Source organism: Oncorhynchus gorbuscha, linkage group LG02, assembly GCF_021184085.1.
Source record: "Oncorhynchus gorbuscha isolate QuinsamMale2020 ecotype Even-year linkage group LG02, OgorEven_v1.0, whole genome shotgun sequence".
Taxonomy (NCBI): Eukaryota; Metazoa; Chordata; class Actinopteri; order Salmoniformes; family Salmonidae; genus Oncorhynchus; species Oncorhynchus gorbuscha.
In genome coordinates this window covers 59,856,415-59,862,488 of record NC_060174.1, presented here as the reverse complement: position 1 = coordinate 59,862,488, position 6,074 = coordinate 59,856,415, and positions in this window count along the sequence as shown.

Sequence of the window (6,074 nt, the reverse complement as noted above, 5' to 3'; positions counted from 1 at the left end):
CCCCGGACAGGGCCAAACAGGAAGGATATAACCCCACCCACTTTGCCAAAGCACAGCCCCCACACCACTAGAGGGTTATCTTCAACCACCAACTTACCATCCTGAGACAAGGCCGAGTATAGCCCACAAAGATCTCCGACACGGTACAACCCAAGGGGGGAACCCAGACAGGCCGACCACAACAGTGAATCAACCCACCCAGGTGACGCACCCCCCCCCCAGGGACGGCACGAGAGAGCCCCAGCAAGCCAGTGACTCAGCCCCCGTAACAGGGTTAGAGGCAGAGAATCCCAGTGGAAAGAGGGGAACCGGCCAGGCAGAGACAGCAAGAGTGGTTCGTTGCTCCAGAGCCTTTCCGTTCACCTTCCCACTCCTAGGGGAATAACACAGACCAAGAATCACAAATCTAGCTGTGAGGAGCAATAAACAGGGTTCACAGAATGACAAAGGACCCTTATCAGTTGGATATGCAACTTTGTTCTATAAAAAAGAAAGCACACTATCATATAGGAACTATGATGATTGCACATAGAGTCTAAACAACGTTCCCTCTAAACCGTGTGTGTGCGGGGCTGTGCACCTCTTCCAGGACTGCCAGGCTGCACAGACGCAAGACATTGAACTTCACTGAGTTGGCCACATGCCTTTACAATACATAGATCAATGTTTTTTTCTGTGATCTAATCAACATGTCAGCCCCTTTTCAATACAACAAAACAAATCTAACTTTGCAAGATTGAGTCTGTGATTTTGTTGTAGGCAGAGCCAGTGTGCAGCGGAGTGGAATTCTGTTGGCGGGTAGCCCACAAGCTGGTCTTTCAATCATCTGCAAGTGAATGCTCTTTTCAGATCAGAGCCACGCGTGTGCACATTTGTGGATATTCTTTGATTAGAGAGTTATTAGCCCAGTTATAGATACGTATATGTCGGCAATGGAGATTTACTGCTTCTCACAAGAGGACAAAACATGCAGGCTACATTTCAAAATGTTTTGAAAGCCAGTCAGGTAAAAAGCTTATGTCTTAATTAAAGGAGCACTGTTGTATTTTGAGACAGCCTTGAATATTCAAATTAACAAATAGGCAGAGGGTAGCTTACATTGTCTAATTCTCTGTATGGTGTTGATCATTTTATTTTCTACGGTGGTTTCTTGCGTCATACAACACAATACAATGCAATTGACAGTCACCTATTTGGCCCATAGAGTTAGATCAAGTAAAACATAAACTATTAATGTCAAGCGCTTCATAATGGCAAAACATGTTTAATAGTCTCATGTAATGTAGCCCTGCATTGAACATCACATATAGGCTACTGTAGGCTGTATCTGTGGCCGACCAGCTCAAATTGGTATTATGTAGCAAAATTTGACATTTATGTTTTTTACTTTGGATAAAAGTAGAGACTCGGAGCTAGAAAAAGGTATATCATACATTACAGTTGAGGAACAATGGGAAAGTAATTTTGCTTTCAAAGTTGATAAACTTGTAAACTCACTTTTGAGAAAATGTTTTGGTACTACGACTGGAGAGACCTCCTTTGTCTACACCCATTCAGCATCGTTCACACCCTCTTAAGCATTAGCCCCACACATCTCTTTAAGGGTTGTTCCAAGGGTTCTGTACTAACAGCAGTCAAGCACCCAAACTAACTTGCTAGCTAGCTACTTCCAGACACAAATGAGTGAACAGCTCACTGAACATTACTCGTCCTAGCAGAGCTGGTTAGGCTGTTATGTTATCCAGAGCGTTGGTGACTGCAATTGTGCTGTCAGATTGTCCGTTCGTAAATTCAGGGCGTTTTGCTTTGCGGAGCATTCCGAGCGCACACTGGGCGATGAGTACGGTTGATCTGAACGTTCTGACCTCACAATGGCAGTCAAGCATCCAAGCATCCACACTGGCTAGCTTGCTAGCAGCTTCCAGACACAAATGTAAGAACACCCCACTGACCATTTTACTCACCCTAGCAGAGCTGGTTAGGTTGTTTTCATGTTTTCCAGAGCGTTGATGACTGTAACTGTGCTGCTGGCAAGAATTTCATTATGCTTTTTGTCCATCTGTACAAACAATAGTACTAAAGTATAAACAGCATGGGACCAAGCAGCCGTCATACCGCTCAGGAAGGAGACGCGTTCTGTCTCCTAGAGATGAATGTACTTTGGTGCGAAAAGTGCAAATCAATCCCAGAACAACAGTAAAGGACCTTGTGAAGATGCTGGAGGAAACCGGTACAAAAGTATGGGTATCCACAGTAAAACGAGTCCTATATCGACATAACCTGAAAGGCCGCTCAGCAAGGAAGAAGCCACTGCTCCAAAACTGCCATAAAAAAAGCCAGACTATGATTTGCAACTGCACATGGGGACAAAGATCATACATTTTGGAGAAGTGTCCTCTGGTCTAATGACACAAAAATAGAACTGTTTGGCCATAATGACCATCGTTATGTTTGGAGGGAAAAAAGGGGAGGCTTGCAAGCCGAATAACACCATCCCAACCGTGAAACACGGGGGTGGCAGCATCATGCTATGGGGGTGCTTTGCTGCAGGAGGGACTGGTGCACTTCACAAAATAGATGGCGTCATGAGGTAGGAAAATTATGTGGATATATTGAAGCAACATCTCAAGACATCAGTCAGGAATTTAAAGCTTACTCGCAAATCGATCTTCCAAATGAACAATGACACCAAGCATACTTCCAAAGTTGTGGCAAAATGGCTTAAGAACAACAAAGTCAAGGTATTGGAGTGGCCATCACAAGCCCTGACCTCAATTATATAGAACATTTGTGTGCAGAACTGAAAAAGCGTGTGCGAGCAAGGAGTTACACAGTTACACAGTTACACCAGCTCTGTCAGGAGGAATGGGCCAACATTCACCCAACTTATTGTGGGAAGCTTGTGGAAGGCTTCCCAAGTTAAACAATTTTAAGGCAATGCTACCCAATACTAATTGAGTGTATGTAAACTTCTGACCCACTGGGAATGTGATGTAAGAAATAAAAGCTGAAATAAATCATTCTCTCTAGTATTATTCTGACATTTCACATTCATAAAATAAAGTTGGGATCCTAACTGACCTAAGACAGGCATTTTTTACTAGGATAGAGTAGGCAAAGACTCTACTCTATCTGCTTTAGCACTAAGAGTACACGGAGGAATGCTTGCTTACAGCAGGCAGATGTGACATTGTCATTCCAGGTGGACAAACTAAATGGATTCGTCCCTGTATCCCAAGAGGGGCCCCTTCAATGATGAAATGGTGTTATTTGGAGTGATCTGGGGCCTGACCTACAAAGTCAGGTTGTGAAAACATCAAAAACCCCATCTCGAAAAGTTGACATTGCAGTAGTGAATACTACCAAACATGACATTACCTTACCAAGACAAACAATGCTAGGGACATTACAGAGGGGGGTAGCGTATAACCCAGTTCCTGTGCCTAGTGGAGATAATGGTTACTGTAGCACAGGTTCATGACAGATCCCGACCAGAGCCTGGACCTGACACGGGTCACACAGGGTGGGTGGGAGGCACCTGTAGATTTACAGCACTTGAGCCAAGAACAACAAGAACTAGTCAAACAGATGCTCAGAGATGAATTAGCATTGTTTTTTTGCCAAAGATGACATGTACATCGGGGCATCCCATACCCCCGTATTCACAAAATACTTGATGGTTTGGGAGGAAACTCATGGTTTACAGTTTTAGATCAAGGAAAGGCATACCATCAAGGCTTTGTGTGTCCAGATAATACACTGCCCTTAGCACGCCTTGAGCCTTATACGTATGGAACAGAATTCCTTATCAAACAGGCTTATCAAACAGTCCCTCTGCCTTCCAACGACGCAGGGAGGAAAGTTCAGAGGATATAAGAGAATCTGTATACCATATTTGGATGATGTGCTTTTTTTTGTCAGTCATTTGAACAACACGTGGAAGATGTCCAATCAAATCAAATGTTATTGGTCACATGCACGTGGTTAGCGGATGTTAATGCGAGCGTGGCTAAATGCTTGCGCTTCTAGTTCCTACCGTGCAGTAATATCTAACAAGTAATCTAACAATTTCACAACAACTACCTTTTACACACAAGTGTAAAGGAATGAAAAAGAATATGTACATATAAATATATGAATGAGCAATGGCTGAACGGCATAGGCAAGATGCAGTAGATGGTATAGAGTACAGTATATAGAGATGAGATGAGTAATGTTGGGTATGTAATGATTATATAAAGTGGCATTGTTTAAAGTGACTAGTGATACATTTACTACATCCGATTTTTTATTATTAAAGTGGCTAGAGATTTGAGTCAGTATGTTGGCAGCAGCCACTCAATGTTAGTGATGGCTGTTTAACAGTCTGATGGCTTTGAGATAGAAGCTGTTTTTCAGTCTCTCGGTCCCAGCTTTGATGCACCTGTACTGACCTCGCCTTCTGGATGATAGCGAGGTGAACAGTCCATGGCTCGGGTGGTTGTTGTCCTGGATGATCTTTTTGGCCTTCCTGTGACATCGGGTGGTGTAGGTGTCCTGGAGGGCAGGTAGTTTGCCCCCGGTGATGCGTTGTGCAGACCTCACTACCCTCTGGAGATCCTTACGGTTGTGGGCAGAGTCGTTGCTGTACGCGGCGGTGATACAGCCCGACAAGATGCTCTCGATTATGCATCTGTAAAAGTTTGTGAGTGTTTTTGGTGACAAGCCAAATTTCTTCAGCCTCCTGAGTTTGAAAAGGTGCCATTGTGCCTTCTTCACCACGCAGTCTGTGTGGGTGGACCATTTCAGTTTGTCCGTGACGTGTTTATGCCGAGGAACTTAAAACTTTCCACCTTCTCTACTACTGTCTCCATGATATGGATAGGGGGTGCTTCCTCTGCTGTTTCCTGAAGTCCACGATCATCTTCTTTGTTTTGTTGACGTTCAGTGTGAGGTTATTTTCCTGACACCACACGCCCTCACCTCCTCCCTGTAGGCCATCTCGTCGTTGTTGATAATCAAGCCTACCACTGTAGTGTCGTCTGCAAACTTGATGATTGAGTTAGAGGCGTCCATGGCCACGCAGTCATGCGTGAACAGGGAGAACAGGAGAGGGCTGAGAACGCACCCTTGTGGGGCCCCCGTGTTGAGGATCAGCGGGGTGGAGATGTTGTTTCTTACCCTCACCACCTGGGGGCGTCCCGTCAGAAAGTCCAGGCGGGGTCGTACCAGTACCCCCAGGGTCTCGAGCTTGATGACGAGCTTGGAGGGTACTATGGTGTTGAATGCCGAGCTGTAGTCGATGAACAGCATTCTCACATAGGTATTCCTCTTGTCCAGATGGGTTAGGGCAGTGTGCAGTGTGGTTGAGATTGCATCGTCTGTGGACCTATTTGGGCAGTAAGCAAATTGGAGTGGGTCTAGGGTGTCAGGTAGGGTGGAGGTGATATGGTCCTTGACTAGTCTCTCAAAGCACTTCATGATGACGGAAGTGAGTGCTACGGGGCGGTAGTCGTTTAGCTCAGTTACCTTAGCTTTCTTGGAAACAGGAACAATAGTGGCCCTCTTGAAGCATGTGGGAACAGCAGACTGGTATAGGGATTGATTGAATATGTCCGTAAACACACCGGCCAGCTGGTCTGCGCATGCTCTGAGGGCGCGGCTGGGGATGCCGTCTGGGCCTGCAGCCTTGCGAGGGTTAACACGTTTAAATGTCTTACTACTCACCTCGGCTGCAGTGAAGGAGAGACCGAATGTTTTCGTTGCAGGCCGTGTCAGTGGCACTGTATTGTCCTCAAAGCGGGCAAAAAAGTAGTAGTCATTTAGCTCAGTTACCTTAGCTTTCTTGGGAACAGGAACAATGGTGGCCGTCTTGAAGCATGTGGGAACAGCAGACTGGGATAGGGATTGATTGAATATGTCCATAAACACACCAGCCAGCTGGTCTGCGGGCCGTGTCGTTTGGTAGCGGGCCGTGTCGGTGGCACTGTATTGTCCTCAAAGCGAGCAAAGATGTTGTTTAGTTTGACATCGGGGTCCTCGGTGGGACTGGCTTTCTTTTTGTAGTCCGTGATTGACTGTAGACCCTGCCACAT